The sequence below is a fragment of the Ostrinia nubilalis genome, chromosome 23 (assembly GCF_963855985.1).
Source record: "Ostrinia nubilalis chromosome 23, ilOstNubi1.1, whole genome shotgun sequence".
Classification (NCBI taxonomy): Eukaryota; Metazoa; Arthropoda; class Insecta; order Lepidoptera; family Crambidae; genus Ostrinia; species Ostrinia nubilalis.
The window spans coordinates 9,689,553-9,701,824 of record NC_087110.1 but is presented as its reverse complement, the minus strand read 5'-3'; the positions used below and the strand labels follow the sequence as shown (position 1 = coordinate 9,701,824).

Here is a 12,272-nt window from a genome sequence, read left to right as displayed (position 1 = left end):
AAAAGAATGATTAAGTTGGGAAGAAGTAGGGCCATTGTCATTCTGATTGATTAAAGTCAGGATAAAAGTGTAAAATTACTTTATTTGTTCTTAATTCAGTAGTCAAGTCAACATTGTTTATGCTTATACCAATTTAATTTCCTAAAAAGGAAAATTTGCTTCTTGGGCTGGGCTGCACCATCTTACTTTAACAAACGTCAAAAATCTGTCAAACTCCATACAAAAAACACCGGTATCGTTATGGTTACGGTTAAAGTTAGGTGGTGCAACAGCATTAATTTAGTAAAGTCAAGTCAATCAAATTTAATTACCTGAAAAGGAAAAAAGCTTCGTAGTAGGTACCTACATGAATACGGGGACATAGATTAATACCAAGGTTCATCTCAGTTAAGTTAATATCTAATTGACTAACTAATCTAAGATACTAATACATAATATTTATAAATGCGAAAGCAACTCTGTCTGTCTGTCCTGCTTTCACGCCCAAACCACTGAACCGATTTTGATGAAATTTGGCATAGAGATAGTTTGAGTCCCGGGAAAGAACATAGGATAGTTTTTATCCCGGTTTTTGAAACAGGGACGCACGCGATATAGTTTTTCTGTAGCAGACAATCTAATAATATTATCGCAATTATAGTTCATTCATCTTATGATGGTGATTTAGACAGATGAAACATTTCGTTTCATGAATCCAACTTCCTAAGAATAAAAATATTGAGGTGTAAAAATCAATCACTTTTTTGTGATTTTATCCTTCCAAAATACACTTAATAATCTTTCTCAATTAACCTAAACAAGAATTTCAAATACTTATTAGTTTATTATGTATTAAAATTTGTGAAAAAATATGACATGAAATGCATAATGCGATAATCGGAACTTTTACTCATAGGGATGGACAAGAACTATCGCAACCAATCAATAATCGGTATGGTGGTCATCTCACCATCGAATCACAATTATTCTCTCAGGCAGGTCAAAGGTCAGTCAGTACGTGTGAGTTTACCTTTTAATGGCCGGTTGTGTTTTATGCGATTTCTCCACGAGTTGTTTGTCATTGTTATTTGTTGTTTTTATAGAATAAAATGCATAATATTTATTTCTTTGTTATTTATTGTATACGTTTATTCCATATCCAGATAATTAAAATTCGTAGATGTAATTTTGATTTTTCGTAGATAAAATTAAAAATCAAACAAATAAGTCGATTAGATTTCTTAAGAAAATATTCTCGATTCTAAAAAATATCGATTAGGTTTAAAAGAAGCGCCTCACTAAATAGATGTGTCATTATCACTTTCTTACGCTGAATAGACTATAGCGGACTTAATGCCTGGAGCTCAGATCATAGAAAGAGGCCTGGAGAGAGTAAATGTAAGAATATTTTATTAACACTACAACTGCTCGCGTCATAGCAGGTAGCGTTCAAAAATTAAGCCATTGACCTTGATTTAACAAGTTGACATCTTAACTAAAACTTAACTTAGCTTACAAACTACTTATAAACTAAATCACAGTTTTTATTGTTACCGTTTGAAAGTAATCTGACTACTTATACAGCACTGGAAAAACTTCGTCACCGCGGTTTAACTACGTACAGCGCCATCTGTGATTCCAGCTGAGAAACTTTTGACCAGCCAAGCAGAGTCATAGCCGTTTTTATTTATTCAGAAAAACAACGATCCATTCATTATTTTTACAAGCTTATTATTATTAGATGCTAAAGTATGAAATTGAGAATTTGAGAAAATTCAGTTTTTGCGGAACAATGCATGTTCGTGTGAACGTTAATTTAATATTAAAACACGTATAACTATTAAACGGGATCCTGCAAAAAACGGTTCCTGCAAACTCCGTGGGAACAAGTCCAGAAACATTACTTTCGTCAGTTTTGTTGTGATGAAATTTCCTAGATTATGGACTAAAAACTAGTTTTCAAAAATGCTTTTATTAAGTAGCATGTAATGATACTAATTTAAAAGTTTTATAATTTTATTATTGCCTAAATTGGTAGTATCGCGTCTAGTTCCCGTTAATGAGTTGTACATTAAAATTTAATAATAACTAGCTTTTGCCCGCGGCTTCACCCGCGTGAAATTTAGTTTGTCACAGATCGTCATACATTATTGTTTTATGTTAATCTATACATTAACAAATCTGTAGAGGTCAATTCTGTACATGAAATATATTTTCAAAATAACTATCAGGGGGTGATTAGTGAACGATAGGTACTGATGCCAAAAATGCAATCAGTAAAAATTTTTGTCTGTCTGTCTGTCTGTATGTTCCTATAGAAACAAAAACTACTCGACGGATTTTAACGAAACTTAGTGCAATTATTCTTCATACTCCTGGGCAGGTTACAGTATACTTAGGAATTCCCACAGGAACGGGAATTAGCGGGAAAAAACATTTGTATGAAAAAATCTAAACCGCGTAAGATAGATGAAGGGGGTAAAACGGGATACACGTGTACGAAGTCGCGGGCGGCCGCTATAAACAATAATACTGTAAAGTTTTATCAAAATCTGTTCAGTAGTTTTTGCGTGAAAGAGTAACAAACATCCAGTCATCCAAACTTTCGCATTTATATTAGTTTAGTAGGATTATAGATAGTGTGCTTGACTGTCGTTACGTGCTATCCATAAACGGCAAGCGGTACAGCAGTTTGCCAACAGATGTCACTGTGCTGACTTGACTCGCGGCAACGAAATTTTATCAGCACCATATAAATACCCCCGCAGATCATCTGCTTCTTTACATCGAAGTAAATATGTACACCAAAACGTAAGTCGTTAAATACTTCGCGCAATAAAATCATATCTTATCCCTTTCAGCACGAGAGAAAAATTTGACGATTTCTAAAAAATCGCATCAGTTTCTGGGGTCTTTAGGATCTTAGTAAATAGAGAAAAATAGCGAAAAAAATTAGGGGGTGACTTTAACCCCCCTAAACCCCCCCGCACGATCGTATCAATACGTCATGAACCTATGAATAGCTATTTCATACAATTACAATTTAAACTAATTAAAAAAAGACATTTTGAGATATTAGGAGCTTTATTATTCTTCATAAAGACATGATATCGTAATTAGATACTAATTTCTGCAAAAAATTTCAAAAATAGCTCATGGCCCTAACCTAGAACTCTGTCAAAACCTGAATTTTGGGGGTAGTAGCATCTTAAAATTGAACATGAGCTTTCGTTTTTATTAATAACTTATTTTTTTTGAATCCCAGATGTCGAGGCTATTTTTTAATAACACATGGGGTTAGATATTTTCATAAAAGGGATCATTTTGGTTCATCTATTGGTACTAGAATCCTGGTATCCTCTCGATATTTTCACTGGTGGCTGTATTTTCTACAGCGGATTTGTACTATTTGGTGGTTATGTGTCTCGGAGACATTCTTGAGTTTATTCTAGAGTAAATCTGATGTTCAGGCCTTTTAAAGATTCGAAAGGTTTCCATTACTTACATTACCAAAAATTCAAACATCGTCCCGACATGCACGCTCGTGCTGTAGAACTTTAGGAGTACCTGGTACTCGGCTTCATCTAACTTTTTATAAAATTAAAGCGAATTATATTTTTTAAGGATATAATTTAAATTAATACGCACAAAATTCATTGAAATCCACAAAAGAAGTAATTTAAAAAAATTAATACTTTTAACGCCTCCTGTAGTCAGGTACACGTCCATCTTTGTCACTCAACACAGCACCGACTGAACGCCATTGAAAGTTTTTGTATAAAAATTAGCAAATATATCGAACCGTACGATCGATCGGAAGCGTCTTGGCGCGGTAAAATTGATTTACCAATTCACTAGATTTTTTCAAAGTCGAACGCACTTTCGTATTATTCTGTGCTGAAAGGGGTATGGTTAATATAAAATAATATTTTTTGAAATGCTACCGAGCGTAAATGCTTAGGGGGGCATCAGAAAATCTTAATACAGGGTGTAATTTTGTAATGCCACCTGGATAGGGTTGCCAGGCGTCCGGCTTTAGCCGGACATGTTTGGCTTTTTAGGGTCTTGTCCGGCCAAATATTGCCTTGTCCGGCCTGTCCGGCTTTTGTTAGGCTTTTTATTTGGTTGCCGCGCCAGGCGAAAGTCGAGCCACAGAATCATATGAAGCGCACGCATCAGGATGTTGGTTAGCAACCGATGATGATAGTACTCACTCATGAGCTGACACTAATTGCTATGTAATGTCCGGCTTTTAGGGTAAAATGTCCGGCCAAATGAAACGCAAAGTCCGGCTTTTGTGATTTTGGACCTGGCAACCCTACACCTGGAGGGAACTTTCCCTCCCTCAACTCTTAATACTGTAGATAGAAAATTTTACTGAAAGAAAACATTTCTTTATTTTTAAAAAGAAACAGAACTGCATTCAAAGATTTTCGAAATTTTTTCAAAAATTCACTACCACACCATACAATTTTCTCTACATAATTAAAATAATTTAGGATTTCATGGTTTTCCTTTCATTTGATTTATCAAGTTTGTTACAGAGATTTCATCCTTATACTTAACCCTAACGATCGATGCAATAAAAATACAGGGTGTAATTTATCAGATTTTAGTGGGTAGATTTCCGGGTGTGGCAAGCAAATGGAAATCTTTGAATGCAGTTCTATTTCTTTTCAAAAATAAAAGAATGTTTTCATGGAGAAAAAATGTCTATCTACAATATTAAGAGTACTTTCCCTCCAGAAAAAATAAAATTCCATCCTGTATACAGGGTGTTAGGTAAATGGGTATATGAGCCGACACTAGCCCATGTTAACATGGTCATATAAATGGTATGGTGAAGTCAAAAAATTGATATCTTAATTTTAATTATTTTAATTTTCATACAAATCGGATTTTATAAAATTACTTTGTATGAAAATTAAAAATAAATAAATGATGATATCAAATTTTTGACTCCACCATACCATTTACATGACCATGTTAACATGGGCTAGTGTCGGCTCATATACCCATTTACCTAACACCCTGTATAAAAGGAGAAACTGACTGACTTATTAGTGACATATCAACGCACAGCCTAAACGGCTAAACGTAGGCACTTGAAATTTGTAAGGGACGTAGCTTAGGTACCGTAGAGGTGCACTAAGAAAGTAATTCCTGAAATTCCCACGGGAACGGGAATTAGCGGGAAAATCCTTTTGTATGAAAAATCTAAACCGCTTATGTTAGACGCTTGAAATTTGGCATGCAGGTACCTTAGTAAACTTTAAAGCTTAGTTACAACAGGATATTGCAAAATTCCCACGGGAACGGGAGTTAGCGGGAAAAAACATTTGTATGAAAAAATTTAAACCGCGTAAGATAGATGAAGGGGGTAAAACGGGATCCACGCGTACGAAGTCGCGGGCGGCTGCTAAAAACAATAATACTGTAAAGTTTTATCAAAATCTGTTCAGTAGTTTTTGCGTGAAAGAGTAACAAAAATCCAGACATCCAAACTTTCGCATTTATATTAGTTTAGTAGGATTATAGATAGTGTGCTTGACTGTCGTTACGTGCTATCGATAAACGGCAAGCGGTACAGCAGTTTGCCAATAGATGTCGCTGTGCTGACTTGACTCGCGGCAACGAAATTTTATCAGCACCATATAAATACCCCCGCAGATCATCTGCTTCTTTACATCGAAGTAAATATGTACACCAAAACGTAAGTCGTATAATACTTCGCGCAATAATAAAATCATATCGTATGGTTAATATAAAATAATATTTTTTGAAATGCTACCGAGCGTAAATGCTTAGGGGGCATCAGAAAATCTATACTTATAATAAATCTGTAGAGAGGTCAATTCTGTACATGAAATATATTTTCAAAATAACTATCAGGGGGTGATTAGTGATAGATACTGATGCCAAAAATGCAATCAGTAAAAATTTTTGTCTGTCTGTCTGTCCGTCTGTATGTTCCTTATGGAAACAAAAACTACTCGACGGATTTTAACGAAACTTGGTACAATTATTCTTCATACTCCTGGGCAGGTTAACGTATACTTAGAAATTCCCACGGGAACAGGAATTAGCGGGAAAATCCTTTTGTATGAAAAATCTAAACCGCTTAAGTTAGACGCTGGAAATTTGGCATGTTGGTACCTTAGTAAACTTAAAGCTTAGTTACAACAAGGCAAGGAATTCCCGAATTCCTATGGAAACGGGAATTAGCGGGAAAATCCTTTTGTATGAAAAATCTAAACCGCTTAAGTTAGACGCTTGAAATTTGGCATGCAGGTACCCTAGTAAACTTAAAGCTTAGTTACAACAAGGAATTCCCGAAATTCCCACGGGAACGGGAGTTAGCGGGAAAAAACATTTGTATGAAAAAATCTAAACCGCGTAAGATAGATGAAGGGGGTAAAACGGGATCCACGCGTACGAAGTCGCGGGCGGCCGCTAGTGAACAATAATACTGTAAAGTTTCATCAAAATCCGTTCAGCAGTTTTTGCGTGAAATAGTAACAAACATCCAGACATCCAAACTTTCGCATGTATAATATTAGTAGGAATTCTTGGACATTTTACACTACGCCATCTAGTTCCAAACTAAGCAAAGCTTGTACTACACACTGGTGTACCCAACCAGACACCCTTTAATCCACGTTCGTTCTGAAATTTGATAACCAGCTACGAACAATGATGGATGAATATTATAGATAGAAAACACCCAGACCAATACAATCAAATATTATGTTCATGCTGACAAATGTTTGTACTTAGCGAGAATCGAACTCGCGCGCGACCCTTGGCAAGTTGGCATCCTTAGTAGTCCACTCGAACAACTATCTTAACAAACGGACGATTTATTCAACAGAAGGTAAGTACCTATTAGGAAATTGTTAGGTACACATTCTTTATGATTGACTAGCGGCCGCCCGCGACTTCGTTCGCGTGGATCCCGTTTTATCCCCTTCATCTATCTTACGCGGTTTAGATTTTTTCATACAAATGTTTTTTCCCGCTAACTCCAGTTCCCGTGTGAATTTTGCAATATCCTGTTGCAACTAAGTTTTAAGTTTACTAAGGTACCTGCATGCCAAATTTCAAGCGTCTAACATAAGCGGTTTAGATTTTTCATACAAAAAGATTTTCTCGCTAATTCCCGTTCCCATGGGAATTTCGGGAATTCCTTTCTTAGTGCACCTCTACGGTACCTAAGCTACGTTCCTTCCAAATTTCAAGTGCCTACGTTTAACCGTTAAGGCTGTGCTTTGATATGTCACTAAGTCAGTCAGTTGCTCCTTTTATTTAGATTTTCTGATGCCCCCTAAGCATTTACGCTCGGTAGCATTTCAAAAAATATTATTTTATATTAACCATACGATATGATTTTATTATTGCGCGAAGTATTATACGACTTACGTTTTGGTGTACATATTTACTTCGATGTAAAGAAGCAGATGATCTGCGGGGGTATTTATGTGGTGCTGATAAAATTTCGTTGCCGCGAGTCAAATCAGCACAGCGACATCTATTGGCAAACTCTTGTACCGCTTGCCGTTTATCGATAGCACATAACGACAGTCAAGCACACTATCTATAATCCTACTAAACTAATATTATAAATGCGAAAGTTACGATGTCTGGATGTTTGTTACTCTTTCACGCAAAAACTACTGAACAGATTTTGATAAAACTTTACAGTATTATTGTTTACTAGCGGCCGCCCGCGACTTCGTACGCGTGGATCCCGTTTTACCCCCTTCATCTATCTTACGCGGTTTAGATTTTTTCATACAAATGTTTTTTCCCGCTAACTCCCGTTCGCGTGGGAATTTTGCAATATCCTGTTGCAACTAAGTTTTAAGTTTACTAAGGTACCTGCATGCCAAATTTCAAGCGTCTAACATAAGCGGTTTAGATTTTTCATACAAAAGGATTTCCCGTTTCCGTGGGAATTTCGGGAATTCCTTTCTTGGTGCATCTCTACGGTACCTAAGCTACGTCCCTTCCAAATTTCAAGTGCCTACGTTTAGCCGTTTAGGCTGTGCGTGGATATGTCACTAAGTCAGTCAATTTCTCCTTTTATTTAGATTTTCTGATGCCCCCTAAGCATTTACGCTCGGTAGCATTTCAAAAAATATTATTTTACATTAACCATACGATATGATTTTATTATTGCGCGAAGTATTATACGACTTACGTTTTGGTGTACATATTTACTTCGATGTAAAGCAGCAGATGATCTGCGGGGTATTTATATGGTGCTGATAAAATTTCGTTGCCGCGAGTCAAGTCAGCACAGCGACATCTATTGGCAAACTGTTGTACCGCTTGCCGTTTATCGATAGCCCGTAACGACAGTCAAGCACACTATCTATAATCCTACTAAACTAATATTATAAATGCGAAAGTTACGATGTCTGGATGTTTGTTACTCTTTCACGCAAAAACTACTGAACAGATTTTGATAAAACTTTACAGTATTATTGTTTACTAGCGGCCGCCCGCGACTTCGTACGCGTGGATCCCGTTTTACCCCCTTCATCTATCTTACGCGGTTTAGATTTTTTCATACAAATGTTTTTTCCCGCTAACTCCCGTTCGCGTGGGAATTTTGCAATATCCTGTTGCAACTAAGTTTTAAGTTTACTAAGGTACCTGCATGCCAAATTTCAAGCGTCTAACATAAGCGGTTTAGATTTTTCATACAAAAGGATTTCCCGTTTCCGTGGGAATTTCGGGAATTCCTTTCTTGGTGCACCTCTACGGTACCTAAGCTACGTCCCTTCCAAATTTCAAGTGCCTACGTTTAGCCGTTTAGGCTGTGCGTGGATATGTCACTAAGTCAGTCAATTTCTCCTTTTATTTAGATTTTCTGATGCCCCCTAAGCATTTACGCTCGGTAGCATTTCAAAAAATATTATTTTACATTAACCATACGATATGATTTTATTATTGCGCGAAGTATTATACGACTTACGTTTTGGTGTACATATTTACTTCGATGTAAAGCAGCAGATGATCTGCGGGGTATTTATATGGTGCTGATAAAATTTCGTTGCCGCGAGTCAAGTCAGCACAGCGACATCTATTGGCAAACTGTTGTACCGCTTGCCGTTTATCGATAGCCCGTAACGACAGTCAAGCACACTATCTATAATCCTACTAAACTAATATTATAAATGCGAAAGTTACGATGTCTGGATGTTTGTTACTCTTTCACGCAAAAACTACTGAACAGATTTTGATAAAACTTTACAGTATTATTGTTTACTAGCGGCCGCCCGCGACTTCGTACGCGTGGATCCCGTTTTACCCCCTTCATCTATCTTACGCGGTTTAGATTTTTTCATACAAATGTTTTTTCCCGCTAACTCCCGTTCGCGTGGGAATTTTGCAATATCCTGTTGCAACTAAGTTTTAAGTTTACTAAGGTACCTGCATGCCAAATTTCAAGCGTCTAACATAAGCGGTTTAGATTTTTCATACAAAAGGATTTTCCCGCTAATGAAGAATGTTCACTAATTTTGTTTTGTAGCTTTCTGTATTCTCTGTTAAAAATAAAAAATACACGTGAAAGAATTATTTCGATACGTCAATTAGTTTCCAAGATATTGAATTTTAAAAGTGCGGGCGGCGGCCGGCCCGCCATTTTATGCGCGTGACGTCATTATTACAACGACTGGCTCATATTTGTATGGGTGGAATCTTGCAAGCTGAATTAAGACCCAGTTCCAGGCAACCGATTAAGCTGAAATTTCGCAAACACATGTGATTTAGATGACCATGCAATATTATGATGACATGGAGCTGATCTGATGATGGAGCTGGAAGGTGGCCATAGGAACTCTATAATAAAACGACTTAAATGCATCGAGTTTGGGCTCGTTCGTTTTGTATTGATGAGTATTTTAATTCTATGTAGTAATCGGGGTCTAATGATGGAGCTGGAAGGTAATTCGCAATAAAACGACACAATCGCATCAAGTTTTGGTTTGGTTCAATTTTAATTTCTGAGATGGGTCTGGGTGTTAATATGTATAATAAGTTTGTATTTACAAAAAAAAAATATTTAAGTATGTTTATATCCGTTTTCTAGTGAGCGGACGCTGTGAATGTACGTCACACGGGGTCACGTGACCGTCGGCGGGACTCAATATTTAAGCGAACTTTGAATGCCTATAAAATCATAACAACTGGGTATTTTTGAATGAAATAAAAACTAATGTATTTGTAAATGTAAAAGCTTAACTGTAACATAGGTTTCAAGTGATTTTGCATACCTAGTAACATTCTCAATTTCCGTGGGAATTTCGGGAATTCCTTTCTTGGTGCACCTCTACGGTACCTAAGCTACGTCCCTTCCAAATTTCAAGTGCCTACGTTTAGCCGTTTAGGCTGTGCGTTGATATGTCACTAAGTCAGTCAATTTCTCCTTTTATTTAGATTTTCTGATGCCCCCTAAGCATTTACGCTCGGTAGCATTTCAAAAAATATTATTTTACATTAACCATACGATATGATTTTATTATTGCGCGAAGTATTATACGACTTACGTTTTGGTGTACATATTTACTTCGATGTAAAGAAGCAGATGATCTGCGGGGTATTTATATGGTGCTGATAAAATTTCGTTGCCGCGAGTCAAGTCAGCACAGCGACATCTATTGGCAAACTGTTGTACCGCTTGCCGTTTATCGATAGCCCGTAACGACAGTCAAGCACACTATCTATAATCCTACTAAACTAATATTATAAATGCGAAAGTTACGATGTCTGGATGTTTGTTACTCTTTCACGCAAAAACTACTGAACAGATTTTGATAAAACTTTATAGTATTATTGTTTATAACCTAGAATAACATATAGGCTATAATTTATGACGATATTGTGACAAACTAAATTTCACGCGGGTGAAACCGCGGGCAAAAGCTAGTGGTCTTATAAGTGCTTGCAATAGGCACGTTTTTTGTATAATAGATGTATTATTGAACCAACACCGAACCGGACAAACTAGAAAGAAGAAAAAGAAGGGGTGTTTTTACACAAAAAATAGAAGATAATTATGACGTAGATGTGACATAACCACGATAGCCGAACGGTGAAGGGGTCGGTGTGGCCGACTCGAGATACGAGGAACGCGGGTTCGAATCCCACCGCCGCTCGACTATTGTGGTGAGCCCACTCGTAACACAAGCTTATTTAGCTTACCACGAGGGGCTAATGGGACTATTAGTAATTTGGGCAATACAAATTGGTAATAATCTTTTGAAAAAAAAGGTAAGACGGATGTGCTGCCTGTTCATAGGTGCATATTATGATTTTAGCTAATAAGTTACCTTCAAAGTGTTGTCTACACTAATTATTATTATAAAGAAAAAATATTTCAATATTTTAATCTTGAATAGGCTCCAAAACCATTGGATATTTAATTTTCATAGAATCTTATAACTATTATTTTTGATGAACATAGGCGGTTATTTGCGTATAAAAACTAAACTTACTTAAAAGTAAACCTATTGGTATGTATTTCAAACTGCTGGCACTTCTCCAACTAAGACTAGGCGCAGACCACCGATTTTTAGTTGGCCGATAGTTGTGCCCGATTTAAAGTATAAAGAATCGACCAAATAGAATCGGTGTAATGTGCGCACTTCCATACATGCCCATACTGATCAACTACCCGACTAAACTAACGGCCGACGAAAAATCGATGGTCTGCGCCTAGGCTAAGCGACGAAGACCCGCAACCCTTGCTCGTCAGTTGTTTCAAATTCTAGATTCAATCGCAGTCCAGCTAAATATCTAAATACATATTTAAAACTCAAAGGACTGACTGACTAACTGACATAGTCATCTATCAACGCACAGCCCAAACCACTAGACGGATCGGGCTGAAATTTGGCATGCAGGTAGATGTTATGACGTAGGCATCCGCTAAGGATTTTACGAAACTCCACCCCTAAAGGGGTAAAACATTGAGTTATAATGTAATATTACTTCAATGGGGTAAAACGAGATCCACGCATACGAAGTCGCGGGCGGCCGCTAGTTTACATTATATTATTTGGATGGATTGTAGACCTTTTTCAGGGCACGTATACACGTCCCAAATAGCTTCCTACCACCACTTCGGGACAACATACCGGCTGATGCTGAGAGGAAATAGAACGCTTGACATAGATGTGAATAGGTATAAGTTTGGTGGACTGACGATCAGGTAAAGGTCGCGGGAGGAGCCTGGATACGGGCGGCGCAGGACCGTTCATTGTGGAAAACCTTGGGGGAGGCCT

At 37.1% G+C, this 12,272-nt stretch overlaps 1 protein-coding gene across 1 annotated transcript in view; it reads right to left on the bottom strand.

The window, feature by feature from the left end:
- Positions 1 to 12,272, bottom strand: part of LOC135083168 (pikachurin-like) — a 279,979-nt gene that overhangs the window by 61,426 nt on the left and 206,281 nt on the right. The window lies entirely within an intron of this gene.